Source organism: Trachymyrmex cornetzi, unplaced genomic scaffold (genome assembly GCF_001594075.2).
Source record: "Trachymyrmex cornetzi isolate Tcor2-1 unplaced genomic scaffold, Tcor1.1 scaffold368, whole genome shotgun sequence".
NCBI classification, from domain to species: Eukaryota; Metazoa; Arthropoda; class Insecta; order Hymenoptera; family Formicidae; genus Trachymyrmex; species Trachymyrmex cornetzi.
This window is the reverse complement of record NW_017298408.1, coordinates 49,060-76,905: the sequence shown is the minus strand read 5'-3', so window position 1 is coordinate 76,905 and position 27,846 is coordinate 49,060. Positions and strand designations below refer to the sequence as shown.

Genomic DNA, 27,846 nt, shown 5'->3' with positions numbered 1-27,846 from the left:
GAGGGCACGTCATCGACATCACGGTTGAATATTTTTCACGTAGGCGAAGTATGCGGTTGAGGAAGTGAGCAAAGAGGTGGGAGGGGGATCACGCGCAGAAAAGGAGAACAGGCGATCATCGTTCGAATCGCCGTTCATGTCCAGGTGCTCCCCTTGAACCGATCGGTGGGGGCCGTTCTACTCCTGTTTGGGGCGCAAGCTCAGTCCTCTGATTGGTCTCTGTGCCCCGTGACGTCACCGCGCTGCTGGCGTTACGTGTAACTTCAAGCACGCGGAGCTTTAGTTTCAGTCAGTTGACTGGTATTCGCCACACCGAGCAGGTCTCATCTTAGGATTCTGAGGATTACCAAACTTTGGTTGTCAAGCTTATTCTTCTGAGATCTCATACATCACCGTATCTTTTAACGCTTCCAATCTTATTTCTGAAAGGTGAGTGGTTTTAATTTTTTATTTTACGGGCATATTTCTTAAGTGATATTATTGTTCCTAAAAAAAAATATGGCTAAAATTAATGAATTACTAGCGTATCTGTTTATCTCTTTTATAATTTTTATTTCATAAATTTTGATCTTCAATTTATTGTGCTTAAAAAGTCCGAGAAGAAAAATATAAAAATTGTGCTTTCTATTACAGCAGTTTAATAACACATATGAAATCGATAAAATTTATATTTTAGAAAAAACAGATAAAATTGATAAAAATGTCTTTCTAAAAAAAAACAGAAATTGTTCAAATAAAAATTATTTCAAATAAAAGTTTATTTTTTTTGGTATTACAAATACGTAGAAAATTTTAAATTATATATGCTTATGCTTAACTGCAATTATTCTTATTAAAAGAAATTATATTTTCTGAGTTACGAAAACCTTCAGATTTTGATTTCCGTTAAACAGAATTAATTTAGAATCTATATTACAGAGATAAAGATTTTCATATGTTGAATAAATTCTAATAGAGTAAATTTTTCGTAAAATACAATCAAGTGAAATATTCTTATATAGTTGATGGATTTAATATTAACTTTCTTAGAAGATTCTTAATTTCGTTACTTTTCGTAGATTGAATTTTGTTCCGTTGTGTTATTTTATTGGCTACTACATAATAAATTTCATAAAATGTACAGAAAACTTATTAAGACAGAAAACTATCACGAAAAGTTAATTACCTACTATGTAAATTAACTCTTTCGAAGAAAATCGGAGAAGAAAAATAATAAGATTAATAAAAAATAAAATAGTGTAAGGTAGATTATTACTTATCTATATGCAAATGATTTAATCAGAACAACTTTTGAAACTTACACAAGTGGAAATATAACTATAGTCTTCTAGCACAATATTTTAATGCTTAGGTTTGCTTAAGGCCTTTATAGGGAAAATGTTTAAGCATCTTTTCTACTGTAAAAATCTCAATTTTTTAAATATTTTTTATATCTTTCTACGAATAGATAAAAATATCATAACATTGCTTTAGCTAAGGTAATCGTTCGTATTGGCTCATAGAAATCATTGATATTATTATAAGTACTATTTGAGTTATGTTATTTTTGCGGAGTAGAATAAATTGCAGTCTTTTGTTTTCAAGTTATACGTATGTACAAACTATACTTTATTGTAACAAGAATCTATTATCTTCTTAACTTTGTGCAAATTTAATCCAACATCAGTCGTTTAGCTTGCAGACATGGGTCGAGTTCCGTGTCAATGTTCGATTATATCATAGAAGCAACAGGCTTCCAATATAATATGTAGTCTTATATGAGAGAAACAGATTTCCATTTTTTTAACTGACTGAAAGCATTATGTTTATTTCATATTGATGTGAACTTTATGATTTAATTATGATTTATTAACACATGTCATGCAACGTGAAAAAACGTAAATTTCGAAGCATTATATTAATAATGAAATTATTACATGAGTTAAAGAGTTTGAGTGTTTTACTTGAAAGATACGCATAATAAAAGCTCAAAGCGCGTAAGTTTCTTTATTATGTATTTTAGTAAATATTAATGTGTGGTAAAAATATAATATGTGATAACAATATATTGCTTTCTTACTTTAAAAGTGACGTAACTTTAAAAATTAAATTTTCCAAAAAGAAGGAAATCTGTTTCTTAACTTCATAGAAAATTATTGATTAATTAAATAATATAAGCAAGAAGAATATATTCTTAACAAATATCATTTTTGTCTTATAATCTTTAAAAAATCATTCTTTTCGATTTATGATAATATTGACTATTTTTTATAATGTTGAGTTAGTTTTCTTTTAATAACTGATAGGATAATGTTTATTTAATTCATATCGTAATATTATAATAGTAACACGAAATCAATTTAGTTCGACCTAACATGATTTTCTTATATCTATCATATATATAGGGTGGGCCTGAACAAATTTTGCAATTAATTATTCGATACAGTAAAGTTTCAGAATCTGTTCTTTGAATTGCAGTTATGAACGATCAAAATTTAAAATATCCCTTTTATTTAATCTGCAATAACTCATTAATAAAAATGTTCTTCAGAACATTACAAAGAAAAGATTTTGTGAGTAAAAGTTACTAAACTCACAGGAACTTAAAAAATATAATAACCTTTCGAAAATGAAGATTTTAAGCTCCGAAACTTGTTTTTGAAATTTAAATTTTGTAAGTTATAGCTGCTCGAATTTTGAAGTTTATAGCGCTACGATAAACATTTTGTTTCCTATATATAATTAAAAATAAAAATAATAAAAAAATGTCTTACAATTTCTTGATCTTTAAAAATAATTCTGTCGCACATTGATAAGATTAATCCAAGTTATCTTTTTTTCTATAAATAAAATAGACTATAAGATCTAATAAAAGTATAGCCTATAATGAATAGAGCGCAATGTAAAACATACTCTATAATTAACATTACTTGGATCAATCATGTTCGGACGTTTCGATTCAATTTCGAGCTATTCTTTATAACAATGGATAACAATGGATGCGTTCAATACTACAATATACTTGAGCACTCAGTGAGCTTTTGCATTTGGCGTATATTTTTGGATCTAACGGAATATGCTAATCAGATGCAAGAGCTCTCTGAGCTCAGTAAACGGTTGTAGTATTAAATGCACCCAGTGAATTTAAATCTCGCTCTTCAAAGCAAATTTAAACGTTAAATTCTGTAAATAAATTATAGATTAATTACTTTGCCTTCTATGTCGTTCTATATCGTTTTCACTTTTTAACAATTGAACTACTACGATCCAAGTAGCAAGATGACGTTTTAATGTCTCATTGATGTTAAAAACGTCATTAAGATGTTATGAAAACATTTGACGTCTCCTTGCTATTTAATTGGGAAGTATATAATGCAACTTTTGAACTTGGCAACTTGAAAATGGCCCACCTTTCGTGTGTTCTAAAACAAGAGAGAGACTCTAATTTATTAATATTTTTAAGGATAATTCAAAATTAAATTGAAATGTTTGAGAACTTGATTGAGTCAAGTAACATAAATTAAAATATGGTTTGTATATTGTGAAATATTGCGCTTCTTTTATCGCGCAGTAATCTCATCAACATTCACATAGTCTACATTGTCTGTATTTTGTTTTGATAAGTAGAAATCTTTTAATTTCTTATTTCTATAAATAAATATTATTTGTTGATAATCTTTAATCTAACCATACTTTAATTAAAAAACTTTAATTAAAAAATATTAATAACTATTAAATATATTAAATATTAAATTAGAAAAAAGAAATCTATTAAATATATATCCTCAAAAAAGAACTGCCACTCAGATATTTTTATTAGTTTTTGTTAATAATATTTTAAATATAAAAAAATTAATAGAAAAAAGTAGATGCTTTGGACTGATATTGATTAAAAATGTAATATATACAACAAGATTAATATATTAAACATTTTTGTTTAATATCTGATATTTATTTTCTGTTCTTTGATTTCTTACTTATATTGACATATTATTTTCTGTCTTTCGAGTTGGTGTAACTATTTTAATGCTCTTTTTTAATTAACATAAAACTTTTGAATGGCAAAAAATAATAACACATTTTTGATATTTGTATTTTTTTTAGAGATTTGCTTTTATTTCACAAGAAAAATATTTATTTGCAGAAAGCATTTTTTAAATTAATCTCTAAGATTTGTTTGTTTGAAGCTTATATTTTTATCTAATAATCTGCAATATATTTATTATCTATACTTTTTAATTATTAATATTTGAAATATATTTATATATACAAAATTCATAAATCCAATTTAATGCCAAAAATTACGAGAAGCTACTTTAAAAATTGCTCGTCTCTCATGTTTGTTGCAAGAAAACGCAGATAAAACATTAGTTTTCCGCAGAATCACGATTCCTTCATTTGTACAGAAGAAGAAAACAAATATGCGGAATGAGTGCTGAATTGTAAGATGCATGCCGGCCAATTCTATTTTCTATACGACACGAGTAGGGGGTAGGTGAAGGGTGATTGAAAGCAATTATGAGAAATGTCAGTCGGGATGCGACTTCGTTCCGAGAATGGGTTATAATCTCGCACAGAGAAAGAGACAGTCTTAATTCCCGATGCTTTACGACTGCGATACCTATTCCCGCGCGGCCGCTTCAAATGCGGCTTATACTAACGCCGATGAAGAATACTTCACGTCACTGTACCAACTTTGCTGCCGTGGCTCGTTAGCGCGGAACGGAGTCATTCGCTATAATAAGCTGATGTGCTCCAAGGGGATGAACATTGTATTATATTTATCGGACTCTACGGGACATGAGCGGTATAAACGCTAAAGTTTCTGTCGAGTGGGAGCGTGTCCGGGGACGTAGAGCAACTTTTAAATTCGTTCATACTTGTCCGTTCCAGCGAACTACCATATTTCTCATGTTTTTATCGATTTGAAAATATTGGTGAATAAACTTATTCTTTCGCTAGTCTCATATATACAAGCCACGATATTTTAGAAAATTTTTACTTGGTGAAGTTCCTGTCTGAAAGTTTGTGAGAATTCTTTTAAACACACGGAACATTCCAGTTTTACTATTCGAAGCGACAAGATTCTTTGATGTCCGATTCTTTGAGAAAGAAAAATATTTGAAAGTAAATTAGCATGCCTTTATTTACATCGTGATTATGTAATGATTGATTTTATTAAATGCATCTTTACCACTATTGAAGAGATAAGAGAAATGCAATGTCCTTTTATATATTTGAATAAATTTTACTCTTATTTAGTATAGCTAATAAAATTATCCAAAAAGGAATAAATAAAATATTATTATGATATTTGTATTCTACAATATATGCTGGACAAAAGTTAGTTTCTAATTGTTGGTGGCATAATTAGTTTGATAGTTTTATGATTTACTTAGACACATGTATGTTGTTGAAAATACATAGTCTCTAACTAGAGGCCATTTCACGAGTTTAGATTGACAGTGATTGTGTATATAATTGACTCAAGCAAGGGGTATGCCTAAGTGTGCAGAAATCGAGAAAGCAAGTTTTGTATAATGTAATCTCTTGCGATATTTTTTTCAGCTAATCTAATTAAGTCAGAAGATTAATTACTACAAAAACTTATAATTTATTTAAACGTTTTATTATTCAATTAATTCTTATGCAATGTGCATGTGCTACGATATTCCCTTATGGACAATCGTTTTATTTTAATTATTTGATTGTGTAATCACGCTTGCGATTTGTGTGATCTGCAAATATTACTGTAATCATGACTTGTTGAGAAATAGTATTTTAACGATGAATAACTTTTTCATATCTTCTCAAATATTTAATACAGCAAACATTTGACACCGTTATTTTGACGTAATATTTAAAATACTTTATTTTTAAAGTTAAAATTATAAGCAATTTCAAATTAAAATTATAATTTATTACATTAGCTCTTTCCGAGGAACACAGGAGTCTTATATTTAACTAAAATACACACACATACACTGATTTTTATATACAGGATAGGTCATTTTAAGCGATTGATTTTTCTTGAAAATCAAAGCTTGTATCGAAAAATATTTCATACAAAAGTTTTATGACTTCAAGGGGAGCATAAAATGGTGCCATTGGTTTAACCTTGGGTGTATGTGTCAAGGTCATATGGAGGTTACTTTTACTTTTTTAAATGGAATTGTTCGTGAAAGTGGACTGTATAGAAATAAGATGACTAATATCAATGTTCTTAATCAATTTTTGCTGTATTTGACTCAAAATAAAATGTTCGGTTACATTTATAAAAAATCCGTATCACTCGATATGCGCTCGCGTGGAGGAAAAGAAAACAACTGACTTCCGGCGCTGTCCACCGGTGGGAGAGATGCTAGGCGTGACTGCCAACGCACAAACAAAAAAAATAAAAATGCTCTAGTCCCCCCCCCGAAATTCTGGATAATTTTAATAATTTAATAAGAATGTGTAAAAAATTGTTGAGCCGTAAATATCAATTTGTTTTGAGAGAGGAAATTAAATCTTATTGAGATAGTTCTCATATTTAATTTAGTTAGCAAAAATATCATTTATTATGTATTAAAAATATATTTGTTGATTTTCCTTTGTATTTAGCACGTAAATAAAAATTCGATAAATTACACGGAAGAAAAATGTTGCTGTTAGTACAAACGCAAAAAGTGGCGTTGGGAGAACGGTAGCTCTTCAACTCGCGAAATCTCAGTCGGATATTAATATTTATTATTCAAATTTTTACACAATAATCTTTGACGTATTCTGCGACTTGTAGAGTTATTCCGAAATTTTCGAAGCACTTTACAACAAAATGGCGGATTTTTAATAATATTTTGTCGAGTTTAGTGATTTCTTTTTCAAACGTTAAAGTTGTGTTACGAATTTTCAAATTAAAAATTTTCATTAATGCTACATTGTAGTTGAATATTTGAAGAAGTTTTCTGGAAAGTTTTAGATCTTTAAATGTAATAGTAAAAAAATTATGACAATTTATATGCAGAGTCAGCGAAGCATCTGACGCGACATTATCTTACTAAATGTGTCACTAATATAAAAAAGAATATTTTAAAAAACTGATTTCTACAGCCCCTCCCGAAACATTTTTCTCGCTATGCCACTGCCGCTAGGCATGACTGCCAACGAACAAACAAAAAAAATAAAAATGCTCTAGCGCACTGAACATTGAATTATATATATATATATGATTTCTTTTACATAATATAATTCCTGTAATTATGTTCTGCATATAAAAGTATTAAGATAAAGATAAAAAGAAATCAATAGTTTACAAGACATTTTATATTTTATTTTGGTGCACATATTAACGTATAATATTAAATATCTCATAAATCATTAATTTTTTGATAATTGTATTTTAACATTTTTATGAACAGAATAATGAGATAAATTATCTTTTATGTAAAACATTTTTCGATACAAACCTTGGTTTTGTAGAAAAATCAATGTGTCCCTTAAAATGATTCAGCCTGTATAATATATTGTATGTAGGTATGTGCTTCATAATATACAGGGTGTCCCACGTAACTGTGATCACTATTTTTCCTGCACTTCTGATGATCTGACAAAAATATTGTTTGGAATAAAATTAGTTTTCAATCGGCTACACATTGCAATGTTAAAAATTTGCAAAAAAATCTTTTTTAGGTAAAAAGTCAAGTTCATTGATCCTCCACATCTAAATTTAAGGTCATCTAAAGATTATAGTATAGCAGGTAATTGAATTCATCTTGACATCAGATACAATATTATGAAGTCAAAAACACGTAGCGCCATTAAAAAAAATAAGGTAAGCTCAACTTTTCATCTAAAAAAAAATTTTTTTCAAATTCTTAATATTGCAATTTGCAGCGGAAAACCTACTAGCTTTTATTCAAAACAATTTTTGTTAGATCATTGAAAGTGCCGGAAAAATCGTGACAGTTATGTGAGACAGCTCCTATATATAGTATATTATATTGATCTCTTAATGTAAAAGATTTTGTATAGAATTTTTTTCACTATTTGTTATGACATTTTTTAATGATTAATTCTTTCAATTAACTAATTCGTTATTTGTAAAATAAATTTATTAAAACAATGTCAAACTGTAATCAACCGAAACGCTAATGAAATTTGCAAATTTTAATATTCATGAGGATAAATTAGCAAATATTATTTTCAGTTTGATCGTAATTCAAATGAGAAATCAAGGTTTATGATCCATTAATATCTCTTTATTTTGCAATCTTATAAAATAACTATACAAAACAGTAAATATCATTATAATACTTACATATAAATATCATACTCGAATCTATAAAATTTTATTTAGTTTTTTAGTATTTTTACAAAATTTATTAATTGCTAATATGCTCTTATCTTTTTTGTAATTGCATTTTTATTTCTTTATCCTTGCTTCTTCTTTGTTTTTTCTTTCTTATCTGTATCTAAATTATTGCCATAAATAATCTATTTAAAATAAAGTATAAGACATAATTCAATTAACATTGAATTATAAGACATAATTATAAGACATAATTCAATTAACAATTCTTATTAGGTGCATGTGATTTGACAAGGAAGTTAATAATAATCGTACTATATATATCTTTTTTTCATTGTATTTGTATAGAAAATGAGAAACACGGAAAGACGGTTGAATGAGTTTTGAGAGTAAGTTACCAAAGAGATTACAGCTTAGGGAACGATAAGAATAAGGAAAGGAATGCAAGGAAATAGCGAATTATAGACTCAATTTTCGAAACTCCTTCTCGTGAAAGAATTAGTTATTCTCATCAGGATATACGCGTTAAGCCTAATTAAAATTGTGATTAGTTGAATAGTCAATTACGTTAAATATATTTTTATAAGTTTTATAAGTAGTGAAATTATAATAACGTCTTTCTATGCTTTGAAAGCAGATGAAGAATTAAGAGTATGGATATGTTTTCGTGTGCATTTGTCTTTTTATCTTTATAACTATAAATTATAGTAAACTAAACAATTTAATTTCATAGGATATCGACATTGATTATCTATCCAGATCAGTCCAAGGTCGGTGTTTTGGCTTGAAATCGAAATGTATCGGTATTACGGTTCCTACTCCTTACTTCATTGCTGTTTTGTTGTAGCATACGAAGCTCGATCTTAGAGACACTAGTTCGAAATCGTTAAAATTTTTGACTTGTATTTTTCACTATGTTTAAAATATTCTGTTATTCATATTTTTATAATTAAATATATTATAAATAATAATATCTTATAATATTAGTAACAGAATACTTTTAAACATAGTAAAAGACACAAATCAAAAACTTGTAACGATTTCGAACTAATGTCGTCCATGAGACCGAGCATCGCGCGCTACAACAAAACAGCAATGATGTGAGGAGTAGGAATGATAATGGGCGTGAATACCGACACATTTCAATTTCAAGTCAAAAACTACATATTTGATCTCGCTTTCTCTCCCTCTCTCTCTTTCTTTTCTCTTTCTCTATTTCTCTCTGTCTCTCTATCGATACAGTATAATAGTTCGCAATATGTATATTTAGTTTTAGATTTTAATCTCTCTCTCTCTCTCTCTCTCTCTCTCTCTCTCTCTCTCTCTCTCTCTCTCTCACTGATTATTTGAATACTTCATTTGGTATGTTCTGGAATGCTCAACCGCAGATTTGCGTATTTCGAACAATGGCATGAAAATAGACTTGCATTTCTAAGCGCATTATAATGCTCTGTCATCCGATTAAACTTTTCGAAACGAAAATGATATTTTGAAATCTTGTTCACTTTAAGAGGTTCACTTTCGTGGTTTTCGAAATTGTGGAGAAAATCGAAACAATATGTCATGAGAACGAGAATGTCACAATTACATGTACACACGCGTGAATTTATACAACATTTCAACAGGTATTTAACAATAATATGTAAACCTATTTTCGTTGTTTTTAGCAATTTTGCAGACAAAAATCTAACTAGCATTACAATAATTTAAGTCAGAGCTGGGATTTATAGTCGTACATTTTGGCCGATTTTCAGCTTGGTTCCTGACGATCAGCATTTAGGCTGCGCGCGGGTTGGTAAAGTTAAGGGGCAGGAACCAAGCTGAAAATCGGCCGAAATGTGCAAGTAAATCCCAGCTCTGATTTAAATGATTACTTGAAGCAGAAATATATTCCAATTTTTTTATTGCTTCATCCTTATGCATATATACCTTATTTCTAATTAGAATAAATATAATTAACTCTGCTAAAATACATAAAAAATAAAATTTAAAAAATATGTTTTAAAATATTGATATAAAAGCTTTCCCCTGTATTAATTAAATCGATATTATTATGTACATGTATACATATATATATATATATATACATATATATGAGTGAAAAAATAAGCACGTTTCTATTTAATTTTGTATATATCTGGTTAAAAATGGTCTATTTAAGCGCAAATTTTAAAGATTTAAATTAAAAAATAATTAAAGAAATACAAAAATTAGTTATCTGTTTTAATTATAAAAAATACTTTTTTTTTAATTTATAATTTTTTTTCAAATTTTTATATTCTTCTTAGTTTTCAATTCGTATGTACAAATAGCTTAAACAAAAACTTTCTGATCGAAAGATATCTGCGACACAAATTAATTTCTACTTGTATCTTGAATATCGAAATTGATAATATGTAATCCAATGGCAGAGATTAAATCTGGCAGCGGCAAATAGGGAATATTAAAATTATTTCATATATTACAAATAATATTTATACTGTATATATTATGTCTCTGGTATGTAAATTATTAATATTGTATGCAGTTATTATTCATGAAACAAATTATTATACTACATTTTTTATTTTCATGTTATCTAGTAATTAATTTGTTTATAAATATTGATTTAATACGTGCTTAGTATCAATCGCCTGTTATGTTTTCGTTATTAAAATTATTTTAATATTTGTAACGAGATTTTAGAAGTGAGTTTATTAATATTTTTTATATTCTTTGTAATCTAAAATTAATGTGTCTTATATGTATGTCATTGATGGATATAAGCAAAATATGTAGGTATTAACTGTACTCGTATGAATTTTTTTTGTTATGTATATTATACTTATATAATCTGGCGACAAAACAAATTACTGCACGTTAAATTATTCGATGAGTAACTTGTCTTTTTCATATACGATCCTATCATTTGATTACGTCATTTTATTATCTTATCATTGGCAAAATTAACGAATCAAAATAATCATAGATTTCGCGATTATTTATGCAATATACGTAATATTTTCAAGATATTCTAGACTGTATCATTTAATTAAATATATCTTTTTTAGAAGAATTATAATTAAATTCACATGTTTTTCTTCATTAGTTACAATAGTTACATTACTCGAATTTTAATATTCTAATTAAATGTAATACATCTTTTCTTTTAATATAATGAGTTTTATATTTTAGATGTTGATGCAATGTTTTATTAATTATAGTTGAATTTCAGGGATAATGAAGTTGCTTCTAGTATTTATCACTGACCGAGATTGTATGTTACATTATTTAGTCTTTAACGAAAGTTCCGCTGAAATTTCCGTACAAAATTTATAATTTATGCCTGTAATATCCAAACGTATGTCGAATATTTGCGTCGTATGCCTTTTATTCCAAATCTTTGTAATGTTGCAAATAGATTCTTTAATTTATTAATTCTTGTTTCATACTCAATTTGTGTAAAGAAAGTGCTGTATTATATAATATTATGGAATAAGAAAATTTTAATACAATATATTTAATTGACAATTCGGGATTGTAATTTTTTTACAAGAAACTGTTTATTAGGTTAAATATTTTATCGAAGAGCACGATTTGTCTTTTATTGTGACATTTGATTATTTTTAGTAATTTTAACAAATGTCTGTAGTTTTCCGGTACGCTATATAGCATAAGAATTGTAACTAGTTCCGGATTTATCTTCAATTCTAAGTCTTCTAACTTATCTACGATGTCCGAGAAATCTGCTAGATGCGTGCGCATATCGTCTTCATCCTTCATCCTTACGTGGATTAAGTTTTTCAGTAGCATTGCTTTTCGCGCTGGTCCTTGTGATTCGTGAATCGATTGCAATTTTTTCCATATGTCTCTTGAAGACTCACATGTTTTAACATATTTTAACTCGGCTGGAGAAATAGATAGGATCAAGTCCGACATGGCCTTTGCGTCGTTATTCTTCCAACTTGAAATGGCTGCTTGGTCCTGGGTTGGCCTTTCTATTTCGCCCGAGACGTATCCCCAGGTATCGCCCTTTACTAGGAGCGCTTTTACCTGTACTTTCCATGTGTCGTAATTGTCTTTATCCAAGGGTTGGATTCTTATATTTAATTGATTCATTTTTCGCGACAGTTTTCTATAGGTTAGAGAAAGTATGGCACTCACGAGTTTTACGAATCCGTCGCGTGACTTTAACGATCTCTTCGAACGTTTTCGGTAGACTCACGTTTTCAGCCTTTTTGGCATTAAAGTTATCGCCCTGGGCCCATAACCTGTAGGAATATTAGCAGGGACTGCAGAGTGAATTCTACCGTTATATGTAGTTGTTACACATAAGCTTTATTGACATAACCAAGCGACACGGTGGTACAGGTAAGACTAACTGTTTGTATAGAAAAGGGACTAGGACATTGAAGATGTCGCCACAGGTAAATAGTAGAAGGGAAACCAAGACATATAATATGTAACACAAGGTGTCGCCATAATAGCTGAATTGACTTACTAACACATTCTATTTATATAATTGAACAATTGAATACATATTTGAAAATTGAACAATAAATTAAAGTGTCTTTCATTTTAAAAAATATCATTTGTATTATTCGCCGCTCAAATCGACATGAAGGTGTAGGGAAAGTTTGTTATAAGAACTATACAATAATTACATCTATCCTATACCCACGGATTAGCGTTGATTTCCATGTATCCTTTAATCTAATTTTCGTATAGCGAATTTGAGTTTAATTAAATTACAAAAAACGAAAAAAAAAATTTTTTACCAACAGGCAAATTTGTAAATTGCTATTTCCACATGCGTGCCCAAGAGATTAATCTTCTATAGATATATCACATTTAACCGCAGAACGGCAGAATGCAAAATATCAATAAATGTCAAAGTTAAATCCATTTATATTGCTTGAATATATCGCGGTATCCGCTTATTTTGAGTAAACATTACATATTACAGCTGGCGCGTTCATAGTTTAGATTTGTCAATTTTTATCCGAATAGCTAGACTTACCCAAATAGCGATTTTATGTTGTACTGCATAAATGTATTGAGTTATTCGCGATGACGGCAAATACTTTGTCGATGCTAATATGACGTATCTTTTTGCAACTGAAAGCTCTATTTCTTTGTGCGAATATGCCAGATTTTATCAGCTTTATATATTGTGCTTTGTAAGGTTGAAATTATTATTTCTATCTACTTCTGATTCAATTTACGATTAATCTTTTTTCAGCGAAAATTTTCATCCACATGTGTTTAATCTTGAATACTACATACATTTGTAACAAGATATTAAATTAAAATTCCGTTAAAGCAAATTATGAGGCAAGATAATAAAAATTCTCGAAATATTACTTTCCTTCTTGCTGATTTTCCTTTTATATTTGTTAATTGTTTCCATTTGTTTGTGAACATATTACAATACTGCCATGTTGTTGTCACGCGGGTATAAATTTGTAACGCAGTAATCGTGAGTTATGTTGCAAATTGGACACAGTTAAAAAATTGAATAGATTCGTATAAGATAATTAATCTGTTTAAAAGTACAGAAGATGCTAATCACGGTCTGACTGCAAAGACGGGCAGTTAATTAAAATTTTTCCGTTGCGGACAACGCCCATCATACTCGATGAAAACTTTCAAGGTAATTTTCGGGTAGGTTTTTAAAATTTAATAATGATGAGATTTATATTTCAGTAAATTATATTTTCAATAAAAGCACAACAGAGTTAATTTTTATTGCGAAACGTCAGTGATAATTAAGATATTAATTAATCATTTTTCCTTATGCAAAAGTTACTGTCAGTTATATAAAATTACGTGTCAAGCAATAATAATTAGTTTTGGATGCTGCGTAATCAGTATGTCTGACATATGTACGTTTGTACTACTTGTTCGCTAATGTTCTTGTGCTGTAATCTGTAATCTCCATTATTTTATGTAAGATTAATAAACATGTAAAACATGTTTTGTAAAATTAAAAATTGCTTTAATTATTTTAATATAAAATTTACAAAATTTGCAAATTATACAATTAATTTGTAATCCTTTTTAATGCGCGGCGATCATTACATACATATATAATTCTGAGTATCACTTTCTCTTTCAATTACTTTTTATAAATTAAAAGAATGTTTATCTTTTTTTATGAAGTTTTGAATTAAATGCCCAATTATTTAAAATTAAAGATTACAGAAATAACTGAGTAAATTATGCATTTAAATAATTTCGATAAATAAAGATTTTATTTTTCTATTATACGATTTTAAATGAAGTTCACATGATTTTAAATAAAAAATATAATTTTTTTCAGATTTTTTATTATATACTAAAATATTTAATCACATGTTTGCGTTCATGATAGCGAATTTTATATATATTATACATATATTACATACTCTTTTCAAGATAAATTTTTTGTAATTTAGTAAGTTTTTCAAGGCAATTTTCGGATGTATATTTAATAATAATAAGTTTTATATTTCAGTAAATGTATTGTTAATAAATGGCACATCAGAGTTAATTTCATTTTTTATTTTAAAACATGACAAACGGTACAAGATATAAGAAGTTAAGCAAGCTTCGAGGGACAAAGGAAAAATGATAGTACTTGTTGAGTCTACTCAGGCTCACACTTTGCGTTGCATAGATCTTACATATATATACTTATTTTACTATGTATCAAATTAGTATTTTTGATCTTTACTAAACAGGTAGTTAATTTTATTTTAAATTATAAATTAATAAAATTTATTAAGCCCTTATTTTACTTCAAAAATTAAAATTTATTATTTAATAATGTAAAATAATAATCGGAGTAGAAAGTATAAAGTATAAATGATCAAATTCGCATACAACTCTATCAGTTTGTTGCAATGACATGCATTTCATAATGAACTATTAAACACGTAAGTCCTATTGTACTGACCACAATTGTTAAATAATTATTAACAAGTCCGCGAAATATTTCACGTGTCACATTTATGGACACAAACATTCGTAACTATGAAACGTGTTATTTTCTCATTACATTATGACACATCTGCTGCTTTATATTGCATGTTATGTTGGACAGCGTGCAAGAGAGACAGTAAGCGGATTTTAAAATCGCTTCAATCTCTTCATCTGCGTATGTCACTTTATGCCGCGGATTAAGAGACTTTTATTTTGATCAGTATGAAAAGGTACAAAAAATCGTGCTTTATCTGGTTTTGTACACGTCAAACTTCATTCATTCTTTTCAGTAACAGAGGATCAAATGTACTACGATTATTAATGGCAATACAGATGGAATCTCCTTGCGGCAAGGCAATTTAAAGATTACGTAATATCTCGGTAGATTAAAGCATACAATTTTAGATATTTTATATATTCTTATAAGGTACGTAAACCGTCAGATAAATATCTCACAGTGTGACAAAGGTAGGTCCTGGGAGAATCCACACGAAAATTTCATAAATCACTCTCATGAAAAGAGGAAAAAGAAAAAGCAAGCATGTTTTTCTTGGGACAGATATAAGAGAATATAACATTAGTTTTCTTGTATCGAATGACGATGATATAAAGATCGAAAAAGAAAGATTTGTAATAGGCGAAGAGAATGAAAACTTTGACGCACACAGTAACCGTTGCGTTTGATATAGTCTGCTATAAATTAAATTAAAAAGAAGAGATATCTGGGCTAACTACTTTGTTTCATTTAATTAATTAATTTAAATGAGAATAAGTTAAATAAAAATAATAGTTAATTTTTTCTGCAAATAATAGAAGATAAAAGAAAGCGCGTTTCCATTATTATTTTTTATTAAATCATTATTGCATAAAGATATTTTTTTATATATTTTATTTAAATATCTATACTATTATTTTATTAGACAATCCGTTATTACGTAATAATTACGATATGCCTTTGTAATAAATATAAAAAAAAAATTTCATGGTACATGAAGAATTATACATTTTTGTATTATTTGGAATATTCTGAAACAGAATTTTATGTAATGACAATATAATGCAGGCATTGCAATTGAGAGGTGTAGACAAGATATGATTAAAATTTAATAAGCCATATTTTTTCTTTTTTATAAAATTAATATTATTTGAACGTTCGATAAAATAATTTTTGTATGACACAATATTAGATAATTAATGCAATAATTTAATTGTATAATAACGTGCGTGTGCAGTATATCAAATGTACGTATTTTATATGAACAGGAATATATTTCAAGTATATCACATATACTTTACATAAAGTATACAAATATTCTTGCTCTTGTGTCATAAAGGAGTACTTAAACAAGCCACACTCTCAGGATGCATAAATATATACATTACTGATAAATATATCATTTTATATGTATAATTTGTATTATTATTTTGCTTCAATTTTAACTAGATTGTTATCATCGTAACATTACCGTCAAGAAAGTAGGCAATTTCCGTGGCGAGACTCTGGTATTTTGATAAACAAAAGCGGAGGACGCATTATCGATTTCAAAGTTCTCACGTATTTCACAACACGCAACAGCTTTGCATATTTAAATCTTCGCGTTCAGGTTGTTGGATATAATCGTGCATTACTTCCTACCGTTTCTCGAGAAAACACGGCGCCAACTTTTCGCTCGTCGAGAGGCTATAACTTTAAGAAACAAGCATTCCGTTATGTCTACGAATAGTCGCATCGCGATGCAAGATATGCGGCAAGCACTCGCAATCCCAACTTCGACAAACACGACGTTCGTATAGTGGAAATGCTTCATTGATCAATTTTGCAAGTGTCCCAGCAATCAGCATCCCGTAAATAAATTGCAACATAAATTGAAATCTAAAAAATCTCGTACTTTTATATCACGTTTGTTTATGATATTATCTTCTGACATTTGACCGCAATATGTGCACTTGCTTCTCATTTAAATATGTGCCAATGTGCAAGATTGCTCGCGTGACTGTTGCGTGTTAATGAAGAAAATGCAAGCAAAAAGAAAGAGGAGAAAGCGAGTACCTTGTTTTGCGGGACTATATCAACTTGTAGATAATATTGACCTTTAAAATAAAGAAGACGAGTTAATATTTAAAATGGTTGCGTAAAAAGACTTTAATTTATGTAAAAAAAGAGTAAACTAAAAACTTTAATATCTAACTTTGACCATAATAGGCGCTTCTTGTATTTACAATTAGTTGATTTATTCATTAAGCGAATCTGTTTCTAATTTAAATATTATTTACAGAAAAACTTTTATTTAAAAAATGTGTATTTTTTAGATACGTTAAAAATTATTGATGTGTATTTTTTCAACAGGAAAGTTTATAATTTTAAATATAATAAATTAATAAATATTGTATCTTCTTTTTTCGCGATAGAAACCTTTGTTTTAATTTAAGACATGGTTTATATTCTAATTTATAACCATAAAAATAAGTAGTGTTTAGTTTGCATTTTATTATCCAATCAGTTCAAACTAAAATCAGTGAACTTTAACAGTTGTAGCTTTAATACTTTATCAATGATGTATGTATATCTTGACAATTAGATGTACTGATGTTATGAAACATTTACACACAAAAGGCATTAGAAAGATTAGTGAAAGATAGCTGATCGTAGAACGAAATAGTTATACTATGAGGGAGATTTCAACTCAGTATGATGAAGTACAAGTGAAGTGTTGTTATGATGCACGGCAAATGCTCAACATTTCTGGGTGACAAATAAGGGCGTAAAACAGACAAGAATACATAACAAATATTAGAGCTGTTTCTTGAACAATTTTGAAAGACGATTTTTCTTGGTGAAATGATTGTTGGAAATTGAATTTAGAAAATAAAACTTCTATAAGTACAAAGGAAAAGGTACAAAAAAATACAAAATATTTTTATGAAAAGTACTCACGAGAGAGAGAGAGAGAGAGAGAGAGAGAGAGAGAGAGAGAGAAGGATTTATATCCATTATGTAAAATGAAAATGCTTTACAATGAATTATACTTTTCTTGCGTGTTTAAAATTGTCAGTGCAGAATTACAATGCACAAATGACGGATGAGAACTATTGTCTTTGTATTTATTTCTAAAATCCATAATCGCGTGCATTGCAACAGGTAAAATAAGCAGGATGACGCGATAAGATGAAATCCTGATTGGAAGCTCGTTAGAAATTTACTCACGGGTAAATCGTGGATTACGAAGCTCGAGGTAAATATAATTTGAAGGCTCTTAAGCGGTAATCGTCCTAAGCAGACAAGTTTTCTCATTGCCAGCTAACCGGACGCTAATCCGACGGTAATTGGATCGCACTCCGTTATTGCTTGAACTTAATTAGCCCTCTAAGTACAGAAATGTAATTAAAAAAATAAGACTTTTGTATCTGTCAATCGTAAAGTAATACATTTATAAGTTTATGTAAATAATATAATGATATAAATTAATTTAATAACCATAAACTAATAATAATGAATACAAATATATTTAGAATTGAAAACTTAAAAATTATAATTATAATTATAATGACTTTCTATTAAATCTTTCTTAAACAAAGTATTTTTTTATATAACTAAAAAAATTTTATTTAAAAAATATATATCAAATTATAACAAAATGCAAAGAATTAAATATAATTATACAGACTTTATATATATATATATAGTGTATATATACATATATTGTACACAAGATTATTATAAACATAATATAACATTATAGAGTTATAATGCTGTTAAAAAATAATTGAGTGTGAAAAAATTTGGCATTTGTACAAGGGTACGGTGCAACACTGTTACTGTAGATTCTAATTTTATATGTACGTATATATACCTATATATATATATATATATACGAGTATGTATTATCATTAATAAAACATTTTATAATAAATTTTACTTTTATGTGTTGTTTTTAAATGATGGTTATTAAAAAACTTATTTATATTTAAGATGATAATTATATCCCTTTTCTCAAAAATTCTTAACTTAAAGTTTAATCCAAACGTACCAAGAGATAAAAAGTCACAATAAATAAAAGAGAAGCCTCTCGTATATTGTTTGCGACTTGGGGGAGTATTTATACATTTAGCGTACACAGAAACGGAAGCTTTATCCTGTATGTAAGAAGATGTAACAAGGATCCTTTCTAAATACGAAAGGATTTACATCATGTCAGACAAAGTTATAAATTGTTTAATCAGTTTGGCACGATGAATGATCACGGAAACATTAATATTAATATTAATACGTGTATTAAAAGATAATCTCTCATATTCGATTCATAAATAATAACATTGTTTATTCTTAACTATTTAATAATGAAGCTTCTAAAAGTTCATAAAATATAAGAATAAACTGTTCAGCTTCTAAATCTGAATAAACTTCTCTATGATAATCTTTTATTCTGTTCATTATTTTCTTAAAAATCAATTTAGATGCATCTACTTATCCAAAAACATATTTATGTTATAATTTATAGATTCATTAATACACTGAAAAAAAATATAGTCAATTTTAATAAATATTTAGTTGAATACATGCCAACTAAATATATTTATTAAATATAAAGATATATATTTATTTGATACAAGAAATGTTAATTTGATTTAACAATCTTTTTTTATTAAACAAATATTTATTTACTGTAAGTAAATATTTAGTTGGCAGTATTGAACTAAATATTTATTAAAATTGACTATATTTTTTTCTCAGTGAAAGAATTTTATTAAATAACATGCAACAAAAAAAGTTTAGTATTGATAGTATATAAATATTGTATACTATATAAATCCGGATAATTGAGTGCAATATTTTCATTTCTTGCTTTAAAAGCAATTCAAATATCCCAGATCGAGATCGCGCAATCATGCATTTGAAAAGATCGAAAGAGCTACAACGACAAGGTTCGTGGAATTGCTTTGTAGTATTTAAGAAAGGCATTGTAATTGTAAATTGCTTTCTGATCCTCAACGGTTTGTTCTCTTTTAAACTCGCTATATCTTGGAGCAAATATGAAATGTTTTCTGAAAATCATAGTATCAACAATGCACACAATTTGCGTTTAAAAATATTGCCATTTATTGTTGAATATATTAATTTATGCTATTTAAAGAAAAATGGAATAATGTAATGGTAAAAAGTAAACTCGTACGGAATAATCTTTTATATTGAGTTCAGACGGCGTATGTATAATATTGTATTAGAATTGTTTTACAATTTGTGCTTGTGATTCGCGAATACATTAACGATAATAAAAGCATTATTATAATCATATGTATTAAGCAATGTAGTAATTTTTAATTATACGCCAGTATAATTAATACGCTCTTACAATACTAGATTGCATAATATAAGCATAATGTATTATCCACATTCTGTCGTCAGAAAATCTATTTATTTTATACAATCAATTAATGCCTATTCGAGCAAACACTGGGTGGTAATGTGAATATAATTTATTCAAATAAACGTATCAAATGCGCAAATGTTTTGATCTTGATTTGGATCCTTATCAATGTTCTAAAATTATTGACAATATGCAGTCATCCACGGATAGTAATGTAACAAGATGTCATCATACTTCCTGGTATAATGATCATCGCAATGTTATAAAGCTGTTCATACAGATTGTCAAGTCTCATCCGACATTACTATCCTTAAATGACTGCATATTGTCAATAATTTTGGAGCATTGATAAGGATCCAAATCAGGATCGAAACATTTGCGCATTTGATATGTTTATTTGAATAAATTATGTTCACATTACCACCCAGGGTTTGCTCGAATAGGTATTAATTGATTGTATAGATTTATTTCAACCGAGCTATAATACTTAATTTAGTAATTATACTATTTATTTTACTTACAAATTCATTTTATTTTATGAATATTTTAAACAACAATAATATTATAATAAGTATGTATTACTTTATCAACTGTTATTAAATTTTTAAACCTACAAACTAAAACTAAATATTGATTGAAACAGAATAGAGAAGATTATTATAATATTATTTTATTTTTTGATTAAAATGAATATTTTGCGTGATAACAACAAATTATGAATTTATTATTAATTATCCAAAGACTAATATTTTCTATAAATAGAAAATATTAATTTTAAAATAAATATTAATTTAATTAATCTTTTTAATTTATTTACATATTATGATATGTAACGATAACGTCTGCTTGAATTCTTGGTCAATTAATTGCTTAATTAATTTAATTATTTTTGCACTTATATCAAAGTAGATACATAAAAGGAGACATCAATCTTCCGAGAAAATGCGCATATGTATGGCTTGCTCGGGAGTAAGTAGATTTGCAAGCATGGATGGTATTTAGATCTTCCTCAATGGGGTAACAACTAGTTGAACGCCTCACAATCCTTCGTGCCATAATCGATACGAGAGCCAGAACATCAGTTTACTACATAGACTTACTGGTTCTTGTCTATGTGCAGCGATAGCTTGTCTCATGTTAATCTGTCCGGAATTGCCCTTTCCATAGATTGCGTGGGCATGATGAAGCGCACCGGAAGTCAAGGTCGCAACATTAAATGCTCAAAGGAGATGTAACGATGTTGACATTTTGAAATGTAAAGAATAAATATACAATTGGTTATGTAAAAAATATTTTGTAAGTTTGATAACAATTTCAGATAATCATGAAAAAATCTACACATTAAAAGAATTAAGGATTTAGTAATATCAGTTAAATATCAGTTGCTAGTTCAAACTTTGCTGTTACTGCTAAAAGTTGATTATTGAAGATAAAATACATTTGTTGCCGCGCGCGACGTCCAACTTTATTAGATAAAATTAAAAGCGTATATTTAATATGAGTAGCTAAATAAGTGGCAGCTATTCCTCACTATCTTAGCCGCGTAACCGAACATTCCATTCGCAATTATTTCTAGGACGCTGCCGGTTGCCATTTTACTCTAGCAGAGAATATTTTTCGCTGCAGCATCTAAATTTTAGCAACTAATAAATAAATTAATTAATTAATTAAGCTTTAGCAGTAACAACATTAGTCGTTCTTATTACAAGGACACATTTTAACTGCCACAGCTATATTTTAGCTGCGTTGGCTAATCTTTTTTCTGTGTGTATAATTTAAATTTAATTTTTTTACTCTGGCTATGCGTAGATTAAATTTAATACATCGGATGATAAATTGCTGTTTTTGAAAAGCAGTTTTATAAATTATTTTTATAAAAAATATTTGCTCATTTTGTTCTTTGCGATATTATTTGTTCTTTTAAAAAATATTTGCTCATTTATTAAAACACGATATATATATGTATAATTCTTAAGAATAGTATCAGTAGTTCTTTTGAGAATTGTTTTATGGTAATAGACAGAAATGTGCAACACAATAAAAATACTTATACTTTTTTTAAGTTTAATGTCGATTTATATTGACGCACGACGAATCGGACGCGCTTGTCTCCTGGGACGCCTTGTCTGCTATTCTGCAGATTTATGTAGCGTAGAGATGAATATTCTATGAAATCACGTATGAAAACGTATATAAATATGTGGCACAGGGGAGAATGAATAGGAACGAGGTGTAGGTCGGAACTTTAAAAAACATATTTTTAGTGCGTCTTTATTTTTGGCTTATAATCTCTTGTTTTTGACATAACTTTGTGTTTTTGAAATAATGATAGAAGAAAGCTATATGTGTGTGTGTGTGTGTGTGTGTGTGTGTGTGTGTGTGTGTGTGTGTGTGTGTATACATATATATATATATATATACACACCATATTTATTTATTGTATATATATTATCATATTTTTTATGTAATATATTGAAATAATTAATACTAAATCACACAAAATTGTAGTTGTATTGCGTAAAAGGATAAATGAAAATTATTTTCAAAATTGCAATAATCGATTTAACATTGTTTATGTACTTTATATATTTCAAATTTTACCTTTTATTTCGCTTTTGTGATTTATGATTTATTTATCTTTCTCATCTGATAAATCAAATAAAATGTCAAAGCAACCAATAAATAAATACTGCTCAAAGGGAAACTGCGAAAGGTTGTTAGTGATAAGAATATGTGTGACAAATTGCTGTTTTTGAAAAGCAGTTTCATAAATTATTTTTGCTCTTTTAAAAAATATTTGCAGCATTAATACATTTAAAAATCGGCTTTTTAAAATTAAAATACTATTTTTAATTGCTATTTATAAATTTAAGTGGTTATATGTATTAATATTATGTATATATTGTTAGTATGTTGTACGTGTTATTACATTATAATGTATACATACAGGGTGTCCCAAACTTTTTGTCACATATCGTAAGCAAATAGAACTAAACTGAGTTGAAAAATCCTCTACCATTTCGCAATTTTCACATTTTTTTTATAATAATTATTAGCAAAATGTCTAAAATCGTCGCTTAAGCAACTTTAAAATATCTTTAAGATATTTTTAAAAACATGTTTAAGATTCATAAAAAACTCTGAAAGATAATATCTTATGCGTCGATAATATCTGTCGAATCGGCAATCTTTAGAAATTAATATTTTGTTAACTATTACGAAAATTGCAAAATGGTAGAGGACTCAATTTAATTCAGTCTGCTCACAAGTAATGTGTTAAAAAATTTGGACGTTCCCTATAATATGTACATATACAAAATATTTTTTTAATTTAAAGGTTCACTGTATCATAGACCTAAACTTTCAAACATTTTATATAAAAAGTATGGATATTTTTTTGTTTTATTTTTTTCTATTTTACATTTTATGTATACGTTTCCATGGAAATATTAGTATGATAATCATTTCTATTACAATTGACATAATATATTCTTATATTTTAATGAAATTGAGTTTAAATTATAATTAATTAATTTATAATGATAAATATATAATTATTACAATTCAAGATATTTTAAAACCATTTTAAATGTTACGATCATGTTGGATTGAAATAAAATATGTGAGATATACTTGATACCTGACATAATAGCCTGACATGATAATATAACTGCAATGATAATATTTTTTATGTCACGTAAGTAAGAATAATTTATATTTACACGAATGAAAATAAACAAATGTCACACGGGTCGGTAATAAGTACTCGTTATAAAGAAAATAAAACACGAGCGGAGAACGATAAAGCACAATTTTATATAATCAGAGATGACAACTTGAATTCAAAGTTGATGCGTGCGTCTGTGATGTGTACGCGTAATTAATACTATATTTTAGTTTTTCACCTTCTTCTAGCATACTAATCATTAAAACGAATGGTAATGGACATATCCCCCGTCAAATGAATAAAATATAGGTTGCAAGTTCCATCACTTATTTATTTCAGCTGACTTTTTTATGTGCAAATCTTTCTCCTGTAGGTTTATATTTTTTATCACAAGTGTAAATAAGTCACACAATGCTTTTGAATGCATTTTCATGATATTATTGTCAATTTACTTCAATGATGCTAATTTAATACACTGAAAGAAGTCGGTTTTTATATATAGATATAATTTCACTTTTAAAATAAGCTTATAATTTTTCTTTCATTTATTAATCTATTAAAAAAGTGAAAAAAATTGCGATTGAGAAAAGTTATCATTATTAAATGTAATGGTTATGCTGTATTCATGCATGAATATCCCACATCAAAATTGTTTTAAAGTATTGATTAATTAAAAAAAAAAAATGGTAAAATTTATAAAAACCATTTTATCTTATTTTAATAAGCTACTGTATATTTATGAAAGATAATAATTTGTTCTTAATTTTATTAAAAACGTAATACCTTATGTTATTTTCCACCCTATGATATTTTTCGTAAAAATGTAACGCACAAACAATGTTTAAATACAAGTAATTGAGTATCGATAAAAGCTTGAAAAAATTATATCAAGGTAGGTAAAAATTTGTATAACTCTGTATTCCCTATCTCTATAAATATAAAGTACTATACAAATCAAATAGTAGAAAAGAAAAACAGATTCCGAACAAAACATATCGGATTTTATGGTTGAATAGCTCCCGCGCGTTGTACGTTTGAATCAAGACTGACGTACAGTTGACTACAATCTCACGGTGTGGGGATGTTTCCCCGCAAAAAAGAAATTGCAGACAATATCTCGTTGTATTGAAACATTACAAGCTTCTGGTCTACTTCCACGACTAGTAAGCAAAATAAACACAGCGAGCATGAAAGTTGAAATCAAACTCATAATCAGAAATGGTATAAGTTTCTACAACGATTGTTATTAGACATAGGGTGACGAAAAATTATGTTGTATACGCGGGATTGAGAAAGTTACTTTTGTAACTAGTTACAGTTACAGTTACAGTTTCTTTTTTTAAAAAGTAACTACTTGCCATTACAAGTCAATCCTGAAAAGTAATATGTTACAGTTACAGTTACTTGAAAAGTATAATAACGAGTCGTCACTTTCAGTTATTTTTTTATTGATTTTTATAATTTTTTGTGTTGCTATTTTAAACAAATTTGTTGTGTTGTTATTTTATACAAATACCTAATACTAACATTACTAAATTATTTTATTTATTATACTAAATATTTAATTATAAGGTAATTTATAATAAATTAATGCATGCACTTAAAATAAAAATTATGGGATTAATATTAAGATGCGTTTACATACTAAAAGGATCCTAGTTCAATTCATAAATATACAGACATTTATAAAGTATTGATGAAGGATAAAGATATCTATATTCCTATCACAAAAAATAATCACTAATTGCTCACTAAATAATTTATTTTACACAGTCAGCCCATGTGTTGACAAATAAGTTTGATATAAAATGACTATAAAAGTAATTATCAAATTAGTTATAAAAAACTAAGTTAAAGTATAGTTATAGATAAAAAAAAGAACAAAGTTAAGTTACTGTTATTAAAAAGAATAATTCTATAACTTTGTTACAAGTAACGAATTACTTCCTAACCCTGTATATATACATATACAGGGTAAATCAGAGTCGTTGAACCAACTTTTTTACCCTATGAGAAAATTATCGACTTTATACCTACATAATTGAATTATAACGTGTGCAGTCAATTATTTTCTCATAGGGTAAAAACCTGATTCAACGACTCTGATACACCTTGTGTGTGTGTGTGTGTGTGTGTGTGTGTGTGCGCGCGCGCGCGTGCGTGCGCGCGTGTGTGTGTGTGTGTGTGTTTGGATCTTATATAGGCTCTGATAGTATATCTATTTTTGATCCAATAACTATAATAAGTCTATGACCGCAATAGTCGTGAAATTTGCATTACGACGACGGCGACGCGCGACGTGACATTTAGCATATATACTTGAAAGCTGCTCGTATGCTCTTTCAGCATTACTTAATGCGAATGAAGGTGTAAAGCGGCGCAAAAGGCAACATAATATTATAACAGTGTCGATCCTACCTTTATGATTACCACGTAAAGCTCTTGTAATTACTAAGTAGAGCGCTTCGCGCCGCTTATCTCGCGCGTCGTTAAATTCTGACTTGCCACTAATTACACATATGCAACGTGTGTATCAAATCTCTGAATGAATATAGTTTCGGAATAACTGGCTAAGAATAGAAGTAACTGTTAATAATAATTTTTTATAATATTACAGAAGGTTACGGAACACTTAATTTAATTTTAGAACGCTACACGGAGAAAATTTTATGTTAAGTTTTAATATAATTTTAAATTACACTTTACTATGTCTTGTATTTTCGTATGGAAATTCACAATATGATTCCGACTTAACTTTTACTATGGTAATACTAATTTTTATCACATAAATAAAGTAATTATTTTGTTAAGCTATATTCTAACATAAAAACAGTTAATTTTTACTATAGTACGCAAACAAAATTTGCTAGGTATATATTTTTTACTTATCTTCATAATACTAACTTTCATTCAACAAGATTTGATTTTGTAATAAAAAGTTTTTACTGTGAAAAAGTGTAAAAATTACGCTGTATTATTGTTTTTTAAAAAAATAACTATAGCATTTAGAATAATTAATAAAACCGTAAAATATGTATTACAGGCAATAGGAGTCGACGCTGGTTATCAGTTAGCGCAATTTTTCTTAATTCTAAATATATAAATCTTAACTTTGACCGTTTCCACTCATGGTTTGAGTCTTCATCAGCAATCTTTCACCCTAGCGTAACGATTGGAGTATTGCATGACAAAATGATATCTCCAACGTTTTTCCTCTCGAATATTGAACCGTTTACTGTTGTGAGGTCACATACTCACAAAGTTAGAAAGCTGAGTGGCAATGAGAACTCAAGCTAAAATTATATGAAAGAGTAAATTATCGTACGTATAATTTGAAAATTGATATTCACCTCAACTCACACAGTCGACGCTTCTACACTGAACAATGAATCTCTCTTATTTAACATTTTGTAACTCGTTAATATGTTATAAATTATTGTCAAATTTTAAAAAATAACCACGAGAACAATATGTGTCTTGTCATTTCGACAGTCAGTTAAATAATGATTTCTAAACAAGTGACATAGCGGTCAATTTGAAGACAAACAAGTTTTTGACGTATAATGTATTACAAACAAGCCTTAAAGTTTATTAAGAATTTCAAT

At 28.0% G+C, this 27,846-nt stretch overlaps 1 protein-coding gene across 1 annotated transcript in view; it reads left to right on the top strand.

The window, feature by feature from the left end:
- Positions 1-308: 308 nt before the first annotated feature.
- Tk (tachykinin) overlaps positions 309-27,846 on the top strand; it is a 71,369-nt gene continuing 43,831 nt past the window's right edge. The window contains exon 1 of the mRNA XM_018511309.1: positions 309-429. The gene's annotated coding sequence lies outside the window, so the exon portion shown is untranslated. The remainder of the gene's footprint in view (positions 430-27,846) is intronic.